Source organism: Astatotilapia calliptera, chromosome 6 (assembly GCF_964374335.1).
Source record: "Astatotilapia calliptera chromosome 6, fAstCal68.1, whole genome shotgun sequence".
NCBI lineage: Eukaryota > Metazoa > Chordata > Actinopteri > Cichliformes > Cichlidae > Astatotilapia > Astatotilapia calliptera.
Genome location: NC_137427.1, coordinates 41,305,975 through 41,322,239, shown reverse-complemented (window position 1 = coordinate 41,322,239; position 16,265 = coordinate 41,305,975). Strand labels below are relative to the sequence as shown.

The 16,265-nt window shown below is 42.4% G+C and overlaps 3 long non-coding RNA genes across 3 annotated transcripts; 1 reads left to right on the top strand and 2 right to left on the bottom strand.

The window, feature by feature from the left end:
* The first annotated feature begins 61 nt into the window (after nucleotides 1-61).
* LOC113024556 (uncharacterized) lies at nucleotides 62-1,514 on the top strand. Its single transcript, XR_013909866.1, has 2 exons — nucleotides 62-939; nucleotides 1,020-1,514. It is a non-coding gene; the product is annotated as an uncharacterized LOC113024556 (long non-coding RNA).
* On the bottom strand, nucleotides 938-2,885 carry LOC145429611 (uncharacterized). The gene is made up of 2 exons (XR_013909867.1): nucleotides 1,964-2,885; nucleotides 938-1,569 (listed from the first exon to the last, which is right to left on the bottom strand). It is a non-coding gene; the product is annotated as an uncharacterized LOC145429611 (long non-coding RNA).
* Nucleotides 2,886-11,137: 8,252 nt separating this feature from the next.
* Nucleotides 11,138-13,585, bottom strand: LOC145429607 (uncharacterized). Its single transcript, XR_013909863.1, has 4 exons — nucleotides 13,447-13,585; nucleotides 12,942-13,094; nucleotides 12,485-12,570; nucleotides 11,138-11,888 (listed from the first exon to the last, which is right to left on the bottom strand). It is a non-coding gene; the product is annotated as an uncharacterized LOC145429607 (long non-coding RNA).
* Between the last annotated feature and the right edge of the window lie 2,680 nt (nucleotides 13,586-16,265).

Genomic DNA, 16,265 nt, shown 5'->3' with positions numbered 1-16,265 from the left:
GAGTGAGTCACTATGACGACACACTCCGTGAAGCTAACCTGCCCCCTAGCAGGTTTACTACAACTAACCCTGACTGTCTCCGCCCCTTTGTCGGAAACCTGACAGTAGGAAGTGTCGGACATGGCGTGTCCCTTCCTTGAAGAGCCGGTAGATCGTGAAGCCCAAATTCTCCGCAGAGCTCTCCGCCGGGAGAGAGTGATCAGAGCGCGTTTGGACATTTTATCATTTCCTGATGATTTTCTGTGCGAACGTTACCGTTTCTCAGCACAATCTATAATTTATTTGAATAACATCCTCAGGCCATATATTACGCATGTGACACATCGCGGACATGCTCTCAGTTCATTACATATTATTTGTATTGCACTTCGGTTTTTTGCAAACGGGAGCTTTCTGTATAATATTGGTGATGCTGAGCACGTTTCCAAGGCTACCGTCTGTCGGGCAGTCAGGAATGTTACAGTTGCACTGAAACGTCTCCTGCACTCGTTTGTGGTGTTCCCCGATCACAGACCCACAAGATTTATCAAAGAGGGATTCCACAAAATTGCAGGTATCAGGATGAACAAAACTTAATTTATGATGTGGTGATACTTGGACTACTACTTAAATTTTACATTTATTTTCAGGGTTCCCAGGCGTGATTGGCTGTATAGATGGCACTCACATTCCAATCATTGCTCCTTCAGTAAATGAAGGAGACTATGTGAACAGGAAGTCTTTCCACAGCATTAATGTACAGGTACATAGTTCCCTGTAGCATTTCAAACTAACAAATTATTTCATTATAGTAATGGATGCTAATTTGTGTTCTCTGCACTGTGAAGATCATATGTGATGCTGCCAACATTATCACAAATGTGGAAGCCAAGTGGCCAGGCTCTGTCCATGACTCACAAATATTCCGTGAATGTACACTGAGCACAAAATTTGGACATGGTGAGTTGAGAATACTTTAAAATATATAAAGACCAATTGCTTCAGGGACATTTGAACTGAAGTGTATCCTTCTGTCTTAGGAGAGTTCACTGGCTACTTGCTTGGTGATAGGGGGTATCCATGTTTACCCTATTTGCTTACCCCTTACCCTGACCCTGAACCGGGCCCACAGCAGCGATATAATCTGGCTAATTGCAGGACAAGAGCCAGAATTGAAATGACTATCGGAATGCTTAAGGCCCGGTTCCAGTGCCTGCAAAGACTCAGGGTCACCCCAGAAAGGGCATGTGACATTATTGTGGCATGTGTGATTCTTCACAACATTGCCACAATTAGAGGAGAACACTGTCCTTCTGAACCAAACATCAGCAGTGATCCAAACCATGAACATCCTGACCCTCCCACGGACATACAAGATGGAAGCGCAGTCAGAGACACCATATGTCACAATCATTTCCTTTGACCCATCACCTCAACATGTTGAAAGAAGAATAAACAGATTTTTTGTTCAACTGGCTTTATTGGTCGCCTGTATTTCCTGTACACAAAGTATTAAAAGATGTAAACCTCATAAAGTGTCTCTGTTGCTTCCTCCTCTGTAACAGCTGTCAATGTTTCTTCATTATTTTCCTGTAGTAAAGAAATAAACAACATTGCTGTTCTACTGTAAACTCATATAATCTGTGGAGTATTACTCACAACTGCATGTTGGTCTGGCTCAACAGGAGGCTGCACCAGATGCAGTACACCATCACCATCAACTGATAGAATATGAGGTTTATACAGGTCACTTATAACTTACAAGGGACCAAATGGCAATTAACAAACATACCAATCACCTTACACTTCATTGTCATTATGCTCTCAAAGACAACCAAGACTGAGGCAAGGCAAAATCAGTAGGAAAATAACTTCACTACAAAATAATCCATTATGGTAAAGAGTTTATCAAATGAATGAGTAGCACTGCAAAGGTGACTGTGAAGAAAGGATGTATGCACATCATGTATTATTTTGAATTCACCCCCTATGTAGGCACTTGTGTCTTGCGGGGTTATTGCCTCAGAGGATGTCCCCGCAGAGATGCCTTCGGCCACAGGGCGCCCACTGTTTTGGCTGAGGGCCAACTGCTCAGCCTCTGTGAGTGGTGGTGGTGGAGGACCCCCACCTGTTTTTCGGGCCTCCGCTTTTTTTCTGTTGGCTATAACGGGTCACATTTGAGCATACAGAGTAAGCAAATATGTACTTGTAATGTGCTCAGATAATTTCAATAAGTGCTTACAGAAAGAAAATTAATGTAGCCTCTAACTGCAATTGATTTACATGGGACAAACAGACCAAGCACTATGGCTCATAATACAATTACACCTTACCTGTTTGGACTATATTTTTATATTTCATTTTTACTTGCTGCCAGGCACGTTTGGGGCCTGTTGGGTTGCACCTGCGCTCACATCACGTCACAAAATAAAATGTATAAAATAACAAATAAAATAACATATGATAAAATAACGTGTTAAATGGGTGGAAATCCCTAGATCAATGTTTAAATTAACACTCACGCACTGACTCTGTCGGCTATGTTTTGCCATGCATGCTCACTTTCTTTTGCAGCTGAGGCTGTGTTACTTTTTTTCCGCGGAATTTGCATGTTATCGGCATATGCTGCCATCAGTATTTCGGCCTCAAGCGCTGTAAAATACATTGACCGCGCCTTCTTTCCCTCCGTCTCCATGGTGACTCGCTTAATCTGTGCTCCACTAATCAGGGCTTTATGTATCCTCGTGCGTGCGCTTAACTTGGGGTTAAAGCAACTCCGCGTTGACTGAACTAATTGTTATCAGCCTTTCTGAAACCGAATATTCCGAGTTGGACAGTTCGGGGTTACTCAACCCTGAGTATCGTTTTTCACTCTGAGTTTTCTAAACCGGCTTCCTGAAATAGGGCCCTGGGGCCCGTTCTTCGTACGTCGCTCACAGATCAAATGAAACATCCAAGACCAAACCATCGCGCTAACCGTGAGCTCGCTAATCCAGTTCCCCGAACACACCTGTTGTTGACGATTAGTACAGCTGGACGCAGTAATGTGACATCACTGGGTGTCGTAAAAGGGGCTACGCATCGATAGTAGAAACATTGATCGGCAACCCGCTGATTGGTCGGCGAAAATGTCGAAGGGGCGCGCTCGGTATTTTCCGGCAGCAGAGCAAGAACTCTTGATTGAGGGATTTCAGGAGTTTCAGAGTTTAATTAAAACGCAAGAGAACACTGCAAAGGCTGCAAAAGCAAGGAGAGAGGGCTGGCAGGAAGTTGCTGACAAATTAAACTCGTAAGTAATTCAATAATAACAATAATAATGGAGTGGATTTATATAGCGCTTTTCAAGGCACCCAAAGCGCATGACAATACCACTATTCAGTCACTTTATTATTTATTCATAGATTTATTATATTACACTATATTATCCAATATTATATTATATTATATTATAATATGTTATATTATATCCCCTTTCACATTAGAGCCACAACAGGACCCACTAGAACATGGGAACAAGTAAAAGTGAAATATAAGAATATTCTACAGAATGGTAATATTTATCACTTTTATTGCTTTTCGTCTCTTGGAAAGAGACCCTGGAATAATCTGTTTGTTTATAACAGCAGCCAAGAAAAGGGCAGAGCAAAAAAAAGACAGGTGGTGGTCCTGCACCCCCTCGTCAACAAGTTGGTTAAGTAAATAATACCCTCACGGGAATATCGATATCTCTCTATGAGCACACTGTCGCGCTGAGCTAAAGGATCCTGTCTATCCCGCAATATACGGTGAATTCTGAGGACTCTCCTTATCAATCTTGCACCTTCCGCAATGGGTTGCTCGCGTAAACGGACAGGACATGGCTGCGACAGGCTTCCCAAATCCACCTTCGCTTTTATAGCCGTGGTCTCTCATCTTGATTACACGAAGTAATTTACAATTACTACTCTGAAATATGAATTACATCTGTAATAATCACATACATGTAATAGAATGTTAATAGTACATTTCCCTTTTTTAGGAAATGACCTGTATGTATCTGTGGGACATCAATAAAAGGATCAAGTGCTGCATTATCTTTAGTTACATTGATAATATTTATTTATGGTGAAACAGTGGAAAAATATCGCTGTTGCTTTCGTATAAATGAAGCGGACATACCTGCGTGGCCGCGATCTAATCCTGTTTACATAAAGTGAGCCTGCTCCCGAGCAGGTTTACGCTTACGGCTCTGTTGCTATGACAGCAAGTCCCGGATGAGTTTCGGGGAACCGAACGATCCAAGATCACGCGAAATCGTCAACAATCTAATCCAGCTAACTTACTTAGCGAGGTACGAAGAACAGGCCCCAGGTGACAGAAACTGCATCAACAGTTTGTTTTTGTTTTTGTTTGGTTTTTAGTTCTTTTGTAGAATGCTATATAATACAAATAAGTTATATGTGTAGAATAGTACTGAAGAACGGAAGAACAGCCCTTTATTGTTATTGTACGTGTACGACGAAATTATGGACAGAGTCACAGCTGAAACTCTTACTCCAAAAATAAAACATTAGCATATTCATTCTTTCATGGTTGTTGTGGTGCTATCACGGTTAAACTCAATTATGATTTGATGGGAAAAAGTTGTTTTGCAAGCTTTTGATAACTAATTTAGTCTCAAGATTTGACAATATTTACTATAATTTAAGCATGGGTTTCTGCAGTAATGCAGTATTTTGCAGTTGTTCGTGGGAAAATCAAAATGACACCAAAAAAGTAAGATGCATTTATGGTAATTTCACTGCATTCAATAACAGTGAGATAGCACAGGTTTGAATGTATTTTACAAGTTGGGTTTTGAATAACCTAACTTCAGCAATCAGGTATGTGGTCAACACAAAGTGGGAATGTTTCTATGGTATGTTTCTATCCCCAGTGGGGATATAAATAATTTAGCAGAGGCAGGGATCTAATTTTTTAATGTTTCATTTTCAGGGCTATTCATTTTTAATGCTCTTAACTTGTACTTTCTGCCTTGACCAAAAAATTTCCCACTTTCCAGGAGTTAATAAAGGTTTATCTTATCTCTTATTAACCATTTTGCCCTTAGATTGAAAGAAAACAAAGGAAAAATATCTGCCATAACTTATTAATGCTACAACACATTTTGATGAGGAACTGAAACTGAAGGTCACATAAACATTATATACTGTTGGACTGCAGGTCATTGACCCTGGTGGCCTGTCAAACTAACCAGCTACCTTTTAAACTGGCTCATTCATCATCACACTTTTTTCTTATTTTTTTCTAAATGACATATTACATTAATATGTCATTTATGCCATCAATTATGTTGATGCAATATATGTCTTCAATCCTACATCACCCACATCTGAACAAAACAGAGTATCATTGTTCCGGGCATTCTAGAGTGAATTCATGCATGCGTTGCATTTAATGAAGCCATTTACAATTGTACACCTCAGCATTCTGTTGGTACTTATGAAGATGCAATTATTATTCCTTGTGTGTGTTGAGCTTGGCAGAGCCTCAGTGCTATCACAGCTGCATGCAAAACCTACAAAATCATTCATCTGCAAACTTTTTAATAGTCTGTAGGTCCATGGTAAGACTACTGCCACAAAAACCTAGCAGGACAAAGACTTCTCTGCTTATTGTCAATGATGGACACCAAATGATTTAGGAAGCAAGTCGATATATCGTATATCATTTAATATTGTATAATGACTTCAAAAATGTGCCTTGAGTGGTCAACAGTCCCATTATATTAAACTAGTTGCTGGTGTTTATGCTGGTCTGTGGTCTCCTTTGCTGCTGTTGTGGTGTCGCTGGTGGCCCTTGAAGACTGGTTTTCTGTGTATCTTTAACTCTGTCTCTTTAACAATGCACTGGCCCCACCCCTGAGTGGGATCTTCTGTGGGTGTCATCCTTCCTACACCTGCTTCATATTTTCCTGCTTCCAGTCATTCAGTCAAGACTGTAAATGTTTGACTGAATCCAAACTTTGCACGCTCTCAAAGTAAGCACTCACCTGTTCCCTGACCTGCCCACTCTTACTCTGGATCATTCATAGATTTGTGTTCAGTCAAAAGCTGCACAAGCACTCTCTCCATGCCTTTGTAAGCCAGCTATTTAAGAAAGACCAACTCAGTAAATTCCCCCCGCCTCTGTTTGCACCTTATCACCGCTGGATATTTGCTAACTCTCTGTGTCTTTTGGCAGAGCTCCTGTGCATCATTCTTTGGAGCTGTGGAATATCCCCTGTATCAGCCCACTAACTTTCAGCCAGCGCACAGTAAATAAACATTTAAAATCTATCCACTGCTTTCTGAGTCTGGTCACTGGGTGTGTAATTAGCTTCATTATAATAGATGCAGATCTACCTTTTAATAGATTGGTGCATTATCAATTTAGTGGTTGATATTTTTTCCTCATTTATGGCCACAAGCGGCGAGTAGCTATTTTCAAAGCGTTGATAATAAGATTCTCCTGAACGGTTTCTGGATTAAGGCTTAAAAAAAGCTCATAACAGAACCACTGCTCCTCAGCATCAAAAAGACCTAGCTGTGGTGGGTCAGGTGTCTGAATAGGGTGCCTCTTAGGTGAGTAGGTATTTAAAGTTTATGAGGCAAATAGAGCCAGGCATTGTAGTTTTGATGTACTGTTTTTCAAAAAGCACTTATCAACCAACTCAAACTCTTAAGGTGGCTGGGTCATTATGGAAAAAATAATTTATAACCCTAGTTGTTAGTTATGTTAAAAGTAATGCAATGAATTACTTGATTTAAAAAATAATTGATTATATCTGCAGAAGTGTAGAGTCCACAGTGAACAAAATGAGCTGCTTCAAATTTGGCGAATAGCATTGACAGATAGAGTGACACTTATTATACAGGCCTCAGGCTCTAGGCCCAAAAATGACATATACACAGAGACACAGAAGCACATATACACACATACTTAAAACTCTGGTGAAGGGTAAAGGCAGTACTGTGCAGGAGGTCTGTCTCCATGTTGAAGTCTAGCCAAGATTCTTTTATAGTGTGTGTGTGTGTGTGTGTGTGTGTGTGTGTGTGTGTGTGTGTGTGTGTGTGTGTGTGTGTGTGTGTGTGTGTGTGTGTGTGTGCGCGCGCGTGAGTGTGTGTGTGTGAGAGAGAGAGAGAGAGAGAGGGGCCACTCTACAGACATTTAGGGGATATGAAATACTTCAGCATGGCCAGCATTCCAAAGTATTGCGAGACACACCGCAGACTAGAGTCATACGAAGCAACAGTTAGCTGGGGTCAAGACTGAGACAGAAATACAGACTCCTGCATATGCATATTTATAAGTACGCTTTGTTTTAGATCAATGCATGCAAAACTTTCTCCACCGAGGTCCAGGGTCATGTTCCTTCTCACCAGGTGGACGTCTCACAGATAAGCGAGGTGGGTGGGTAGTGAAACTAAAGGCCTGGTTGTCCCACTCTCCCAAAGATTCCCTGTCCCAAAAGGAATTGGTTTCTCACATCTGTCTCTGTGGACTCCTGGTTGGTACCTGTCATTGGCTTGGATAAAGGCCCACTACATGTGCGCCAGCAAGGAGCAAATCTCCCAAACCTGCAGCCTTTGACATTGTGACAGTGTGTGGTTTGTATCTCCCCATTTAAGTTGGATGCTGGAGCCTGATGGGAGAGCCGTGTGTTGTGAGGGGTTGATGAGGGCAGCTGAAAAGCTGGGCAAACTCGAAGTCCAAGCAACACTGTGAATAAAAAAACACGGCTTGCAACACTGTGCTTCTCTGGCTATTCCATTCTACATGCCAAATATTCTTGAGCAAGATGGTAACCCCAAATTGCTCTCTGCTGCATTCATTAGAGTATGAATGTGTGTGAATGTTAGATAGAGAGCACTTGCCAAGAAAAAAAAAAGCTTGTATGACCGAGTGTGAATGGGTGAATGAAGCATGTGTGCTTAGGTAGCGTAGAAAGCACTATATACAGGGAGTGCAGAATTATTAGGCAAATGAGTATTTTGTCCACATCATCATCCTCGAAAGCCTACTACCAATTAAGCATATTAGGTGATGTGCATCTCTGTAATGAGAAGGGGTGTGGTCTAATGACATCAACACCCTATATCAGGTGTGCATAATTATTAGGCAACGTCCTTTCCTTTGGCAAAATGGGTCAAAAGAAGGACTTGACGGGCTCAGAAAAGTCAAAAATAGTGAGATATCTTGCAGAGGGATGCAGCAGTCTCAAAATTGCAAAGCTTCTGAAGCGTGATCGTCGAACAATCAAGCGTTTCATTCAAAATAGTCAACAGGGTCGCAAGAAGCGTGTGGAAAAACCAAGGCGCAAAATAACTGCCCATGAACTGAGAAAAGTCAAGCGTGCAGCTGCCAAGATGCCACTTGCCACCAGTTTGGCCATATTTCAGAGCTGCAACATCACTGGAGTGCCCAAAAGCACAAGGTGTGCAATACTCAGAGACATGGCCAAGGTAAGAAAGGCTGAAAGACGACCACCACTGAACAAGACACACAAGCTGAAACGTCAAGACTGGGCCAAGAAATATCTCAAGACTGGTTTTTCTAAGGTTTCATGGACTGATGAAATGAGAGTGAGTCTTGATGGGCCAGATGGATGGGCCCGTGGCTGGATTGGTAAAGGGCAGAGAGCTCCAGTCCCACTCAGACGCCAGCAAGGTGGAGGTGGAGTACTGGTTTGGGCTGGTATCATCAAAGATGAGCTTGTGGGGCCTTTTCGGGTTGAGGATGGAGTCAAGCTCAACTCCCAGTCCTACTGCCAGTTTCTGGAAGACACCTTCTTCAAGCAGTGGTACAGGAAGAAGTCTGCATCCTTCAAGAAAAACATGATTATCATGCAGGACAATGCTCCATCACACGCGTCCAAGTACTCCACAGCGTGGCTGCAAGAAAGGGTATAAAAGAAGAAAAACTAATGACATGGCCTCCTTGTTCACCTGATCTGAACCCCATTGAGAACCTGTGGTCCATCATCAAATGTGAGATTTACAAGGAGGGAAAACAGTACACCTCTCTGAACAGTGTGGGAGGCTGTGGTTGCTGCTGCACGCAATGTTGATGGTGAACAGATCAAAACACTGACAGAATCCATGGATGGCAGGCTTTTGAGTGTCCTTGCAAAGAAAGGTGGCTATATTGGTCGCTGATTTGTTTTGTTTTTGAATGTCAGAAATGTATATTTGTGAATGTGGAGATGTTATATTGGTTTCACTGGTAAAAAGAAATAATTGAAATGGGTATATATTTGTTTTTTGTTAAGTTGCCTAATAATTATGCACAGTAATAGTCACCTGCACACACAGATATCCCCCTAAAATAGCTAAAACTAAAAACAAACTAAAAACTACTTCCAAAAACATTCAGCTTTGATATTAATGAGTTTTTTGGGTTCATTGAGAACATGGTTGTTGTTCAATAATAAAATTATTCCTCAAAAATACAACTTGCCTAATAATTCTGCACTCCCTATACACTGAACAAAATTATAAACACAACACTTTTGTTTTTGCTCCCATTTTTCATGAGCTGAACTTAAAGATCTGAAACATTATCTACATATACAAAGGACCCATTACTATCAAATATTGTTCACAAATCTGTCTAAATCTGTGTTAGTGAGAACTTCTCGTTTGCCGAGATAATCCATCCCACCTCACAGGTGTGGCATGTCAAGGTGCTGATTAGACAGCATGAATATTGCACAGGTGTGCCTTAGACTACCACAATAAAAGGCCACTCTGAAATATGTAGTTTGATCACACAGCACAATGCTATAGATGTCGCAGTTTTTGAGGGAGCGTGCAATTTGCTGTCTACCAGAGCTGTTGCCTGTGAAATGAATGTTCATTTCTCTGCCATAAGCCATCTTCAAAGGCGTTTCAGAGAATTTGGCAGTACATCCAACTGGCCTCACAATCGCAGACCACATGTAACCACACCAGCCCAAGACCGCCACATCCAGCATGTTCACCTCCAGGATGGTCGACCAGGTGGAGACCAGCCACCTGGACAACTGCAGCAACAATCAATTTGCATGGTAAATGGAATGGCCTGTACTAGTCCCTCCTAGGGACCCCAAAGCGCTTTACACACCCAGTCATCCACCCATTCACACACACATTCACACACTGGTGGAGGCAAGCTACAGTTGTAGCCACAGCTGTCCTGGGGCAGACTGACAGAAGCGAGGCTGCAATATTGTGCCATCGGCCCTTCTGGCCATCACCAGTAGGCGGTAGGTGAAGTGTCTTGTCCAAGGACACAACAACCTAGACTGTCCGAGCCGGGGCTTGAACCGGTAACCTTCCGATTACAAGGCCCATTGCACACCATTTGCCTCACAAGGTGCAACACATCTCCATCCTGGGTCACCACACTGAAAAAAATATGTTGTTGGATTTACTTAATTCAATGGTGGACATTTGTTGCACACAGATGTTTTGCTTTGGCAGCAACTTAAACAATTGAGTTAAATTAACACAATTTATTCATGTTCAATAAACTTGTGCAATTTGTGTTGATAAAATGTGACTTAAACATGTTTTGATGAAGTAATTTGAGCTCTTGAAATATTTTAATCCTTCACAATTTTCTCACTTTATCCCAACACCATTCAATAACTTTTACCCAATACTACTTGGTCACTTAAATACTACATGTTATCTTCAAATTACATTTTGCTATTATATTCTAGTATCAAATACACAATTTTCAAATGGAGGCCTTATAACAGATTGTATTGTTCTCTTCCAAGATGGTTGCTGGCATCCACCAGTAACCTTTCAAAACAACATGTCTAATTTCACTGCAGTAGGTAAAGAATTAAACTGACATTACTCCTCTACTGAATCTATATAAATCAACAGTTAAATAATGTCAGTTCTTCCGTGTTCTCTGGAATCAATCGCAGCAAAGAAATTAGACTGTTTCTTTTGAAAAATGTTGGGAAAGAACAATACAAAACATTCTATTTAAGGCCTCTGACATCAAGATTCAGTTAAACAACAATTATAACTAAACAATTTGAGGTAATGTTAGTTTCCATTAACATTAAATTAGGTTACTGAATTGGCAAACACCTTCCTATTAACACTACCCATTTTACCCCAATAACTAAAGAAATTAGCACTTGCAGGTCAAAACCTTTATTCAAGAGACGCAAAAATAACATTGATACAGTGACTGTCAAAAAATACAGCACTGATCATACTGTGACATCTTGGTTCAAAACAGCACACTTAGAAATATTCAACGTTCTTTACTTCAACTGAATGAAACTGAAAATACCATTTCACACGACCCATATGGGATATTTAGACTGTATAACTGTTCACGCTACATCTCTTCACTAGTAAAAGAAAGAAAAAATACAAAGAGAAATTTAAAAATGCTGCCAAACAGACAAACAGAACTTGTACAGAGCAAAAGGAAAAACAAACAACAACAAAAAACAGCTCGTCCTCATGGCAGTTGCAGAGTATATAAAAATGAACCCTGCGATCCGTTCCTGGAATTGAGCTTCAAAAATGCAGCAGAACAAGTGTGAGATTTAAATGTCCTCTCACCTAGAGCTGGTCACCTCACATGCATAACAGTGAGCTTCGTTGCAGGAGCAGTTTTGTCTTAGTTGTGAGCTTTTCTTGAGAGCTGAGTTGCATCCAACTCCATTACCACCCTTTGAATCACCTCAAAAGTGTAGCAGAGTTGTGATGGGTAACTCATGTTGAAGGAATAAAAAAGGTCCAAACAGCATGGCTACTGCAAAGGTCACGTTATCCAGATCTTGAAGAACAACATCAGAAAAGTCATTGCCTGGCGCATCTCTGGAGACAGATGTTCATTGTGGTTTTCTCAATCTGTGCAGTGGCCTCAGGCAAGTCCTGGTTAAACACAAAACATTTCTTTAAGATTCCTTTTTAAGCTCATCTCTTTTGAATCTACCAGTTCTAATGTTAGAGTAATTTAAACCAATGCAAGCAACATAGTAAATAGCTATAGCCAAAGAGTGGCCTGCCATGCTGCCATTCATGGTCTAACAGAGTTTCTAAGAGAGGGTGAAAAACATAATAATTTCAAATGCTTTACATTCGTTTTTGTTAGAAAGACACCGGCCCATCAGAAATCCAGGTTATGTCACTCAGAAGATGTTAGAATTTAGACTTTCAGCCCCACAATGTGGTTAGCTGTTGGTCAGTTGGTCTTTTTTTTTTTTTTCAAACAAAAGCTAATGTAAATACTGGTGGGATTTTCCTTTGTTCATTAGAATGACAAATTTAAAGTTTTTTTCACACTGATGTGACCCCTAATACAGGGGTGGAGCCTCAAGGGCCGGCGGCCGAGTTCACTACCAGGCCTCATGTGAACTTCAAATTATTAAAGAGGACTACTGGTCCTAACCAGTCCAATGAGGATCAAGTGGATAACTAAATGCATTTTTAGATGTTGCAAAGCCACAATCTACTCATAAAACACTCACCATGAACTCCTGCACCAAGATGTTGCAATTGTCTTTCACACAGATGCGGAGCACTTTGATGAGGGACTCCGAGCATTAATGTCATCCTTGAGTATTATAACAAAGAAAACAAAGATTTGTGAACTTTTCAGTAGCACAGAAGAAAATGATCCCAGACAAAAACTCTTGACTTTTTAAACCAGTCAACATGCAACACCAGCATCTACAAAGCAATATCAAAAGTTCCTGTTTGACATCAACTTTATGGATATATAGTTTCCAGAACATTTATTTTTAAAAAAAGATAATTTTTTCTCAGTGGGCCAGTAAATGCATGACGAAAATTATGGCATCCTTTTAGTGGAATCATTACTCACAGGTAATAGTTGACTGTTTCAATGGATGTAGCATAAAAATCTTTTACTGACCTAATGCAATACATATACACTTTGTAGTTAAAGAATTTTAAAGTTCTTACTGTCATTATGGCAGCTACATCCATTAGCTTTGTGCCCTGTTCCCCCGATCACTTTGCAAACACTTTCAGCAGACTGTCAGAGAGAAACTCAGCTCCGTCAGAAACCTTGACTGTAAAGGCAAGGTTGGGATGCACTGGAATGCTGCATTTCATCTGAAATGACATAAAATTATTTTGAAATAACAGCAGGCACTGTGCTTGGTTAATCAGTAATGTTTTGTTGAATAAAAACTGTGTTTCCAGATCTTATGGGATTAAAAAAAATCCAAAGATGTTTGTTTCTGATTTGCAACCCAACAACCCACAAGTTACAACCTCATTTTAGTTCAAGTGTGCATTAATGTGAGTCCAGTAATCACCTTTCTGGCAATACATACAGGTTAAACCTATGGCAGATTTTGGATTTCTCTGTTGTATTAATAGGGTGAGTATGCATGCACCTAATAATTATAAAAAACCTATTATAATTAAGTTACAGAAACGAAAATAGAATATACTTTCTTACCATAACACCTTGAACCCACAATCCATCAGCTGACTCCTGGTGAAATGCAGAATAGAGGTCGTCTCTCAATGTGCAGCAAAAAAAACAAAAACAAAAACAAAAGGACAGCAGGTGAGGGCAGGAGGGGTAGGGATGTAAGCTAGCATAATGCCGCTGATGATATTAGCTAAAGCTGTTCAATGTCCAAAATCTCACTAACACCACGGTGCAGTAAATACACATTGTAACTGAAGAGTCAGTTGGCAAATCTATTCACACAGAAAACCAAATTATGTTATGAGTGCCTCATAATTAGGTTTAATGTGATATTACGGCTCTTGTGCCAAAGACAAATTCAAATGAAAAAGCGCCAATTCTTTGACAACAGATAAAACAGCAAATAAGCTAACGGCTCTTTTTTAGCATGTTACATGGCGACACTCTAGACGTTTAACTACATTTGGCTGAAATATGGTAAATATTAATTCAAAAAATCAAGACATACCAAAAACGTAGAGTTGGCTGCTCGACTTGACTGAGATGGATGCCTTTTTTAAACCACGATCCAAAGCCCGCGAGATGAAATCACGCGTGGTTTCACGAGATTTAACGTTGCTATCTTATTGACTTACTTCACCTGAACATGATATGAACAATTTAATACACCCTTTCTGCATATCATGTAGTTTTTACACTATATAGTTACATTTAACTTTAAAACATGAGGCAATTGTGTTAAATACATGCAAGATGCTTACATAAATCCAAGAGATGGCCAGTCCCTTTTTTTCAGTGCAGGAGGCTCATGTTGAAGGGGGGGTACTGTCATGGTCCCCATGTCTCTCCAGCTGGCTCACGTTGGGCCACAGTGTTGTTTTTGTTGTTTCTCCATACCTCTCTCTCCTCCTCTCTTTCCTTCACTCTTCTCTGTCTGCCTGGGCAGAACTCAGGTGATCTGCACCTGCCGTTAATTAGTTCCTGTTTTCCCTGGCCGCTATTTAAGGTCCTCTCCTACCTTATCGTGGTGGAGGGGTTTGTGTGTCCCAGGGATCCCAGGGGCTATGTTGTCAGGGGGCTTTTGCCCCCTGGTAGGGTCTCCAATGGCAAATTGGTCCTGGGTAAGGGACCAGACAAAGAGCGATTCAGAAGACCCTTATGAGGAAAACATCAAGGTAATAGTTTACCCTGCCTGGAATAGGGTTACCGGGGCCCTGCCCTGGAGACAGGCCCGTCGAGGGTGCCCGAGGGTGAGCGTCTGTTGGCCGGGCCTTAGTCCATGGGGCCCGGCCGGGCACAGCCCGAAAAGGGGACATCGGCCCATCCTCCCACAGGCCCACCACGCGCAGGAGGCGCTGTAGGGGTCGAGTGCATTGTGTGCTGGGCAGCGGCCAGGAGCGGAGGCCCTGGCAGACTGATCCCCGGCTACCAAGACTGGCAACTGCAACATGGAATGTCACCTCTCTCGTCGGGAAGGAGACCTGAGTTAGTGCGTGAGGTTGAGAGTGAGGTTGAGAGGTACCGGTTAGATATAGTCAGGTTCACCTCTACGTATGGCTTGGGCTCTGGAACCAGTCTCCTGGAGAGGGGCTGGACTTTTTCTCAGTCTGGAGTTGCCCCTGGTGACAGGCGGTGGGCTGGGGTGGGTATTCAAATATCCCCTCGGCTTGCTGCCTGTACTTTGGGGTTCTTCCTGGTGGATGAGAGGTGTTTTGTTATTGGACTTCTGTGCAAAATCACAGTTTGGCCATAACGTGCCACAGAGTGTCCATAAGTGCAGGTGGCACCAGGATGCTCTAGGCCGCAGGCCGATGATCGATTTTGTAATCATATCACCGGACCTGCGACCATATGTTCTCGACACTCTGGTAAAGAGAGGGGCTGAGCTGTCAACTGATCACCACCTGGTGGTGAGTTGGATCAGGTGGCGGGGGAGGACGCTGGACAGACCCGGTGCACCTAAACGCGTAGTGAGGGTGTGCTGGGAATGCCTAGCAGAGGCCCCAGTCCATGAGATCTTCAATGCACACCTCCGGCAGAGCTTCAACAGCATTCCGAGGGAATGGACCATGTTCAGCATCTCCATTGCCGAAGCTGCTGCATTGAGCTGTGGCCGCAAGGTGGTTGGTGTCTGTCGTGGTGGTAATCCCCGAACCAAATGGTGGACACCAGAGGTGAAGGGAGCCACCAGGCTGAAGAAGGAATCCTATTGAGTTTGGTTAGCCTGTGGGACTTCGGAGGCAGCTGACAGGTACCAACAGGCCAAGCGGAATGCAGCTCGGGCAGTGGCTGAAGCGAAAACTCGGGTGTGGGAGGAGTTTGGAGAGGCCATGGAAAAAGACTTTTGGACTGCCTCGAAGAGATTCTGGTAAACCGTCAGGCGTCTCAGGAGGGGAAAGCGGTGCTCCGCCTGCACTGTGTATAGTGCTGGCGGAGCACTGCTGACTTTGACTGAGAAAATTGTCGGGTGGTGGAAGGAATACTTCGAGGACCTCCTTAATCCCACTGACACGTTTTCTGAGGAGGAAGCAGAGTCTGGGGATGAGGGGAATGACCAGCCAATTTCCGGGGGCGAGGTCACTGAGGCAGTTAAACAACTCCTTGGTGGCAGAGCCCTTGGTATGAATGAGGTCCACCCTGAGTTCCTGAAGGTTCTGGACGTTGTAGGGCTGTCCTGGTTGACACGCCGGCGGTACCCCTGGTCTGGCAGACCGGGGTGGTGGTCCCTATCTTTAAGAAGGGGGAGCGGAGGGTGTGTTCCAACTACAGGGGGATTACACTCCTCAGCCTCCCTGGGAAAGTCTATGCCAGCGTGCTGGAAAGGAGAGTTCATCCGCTAGTCA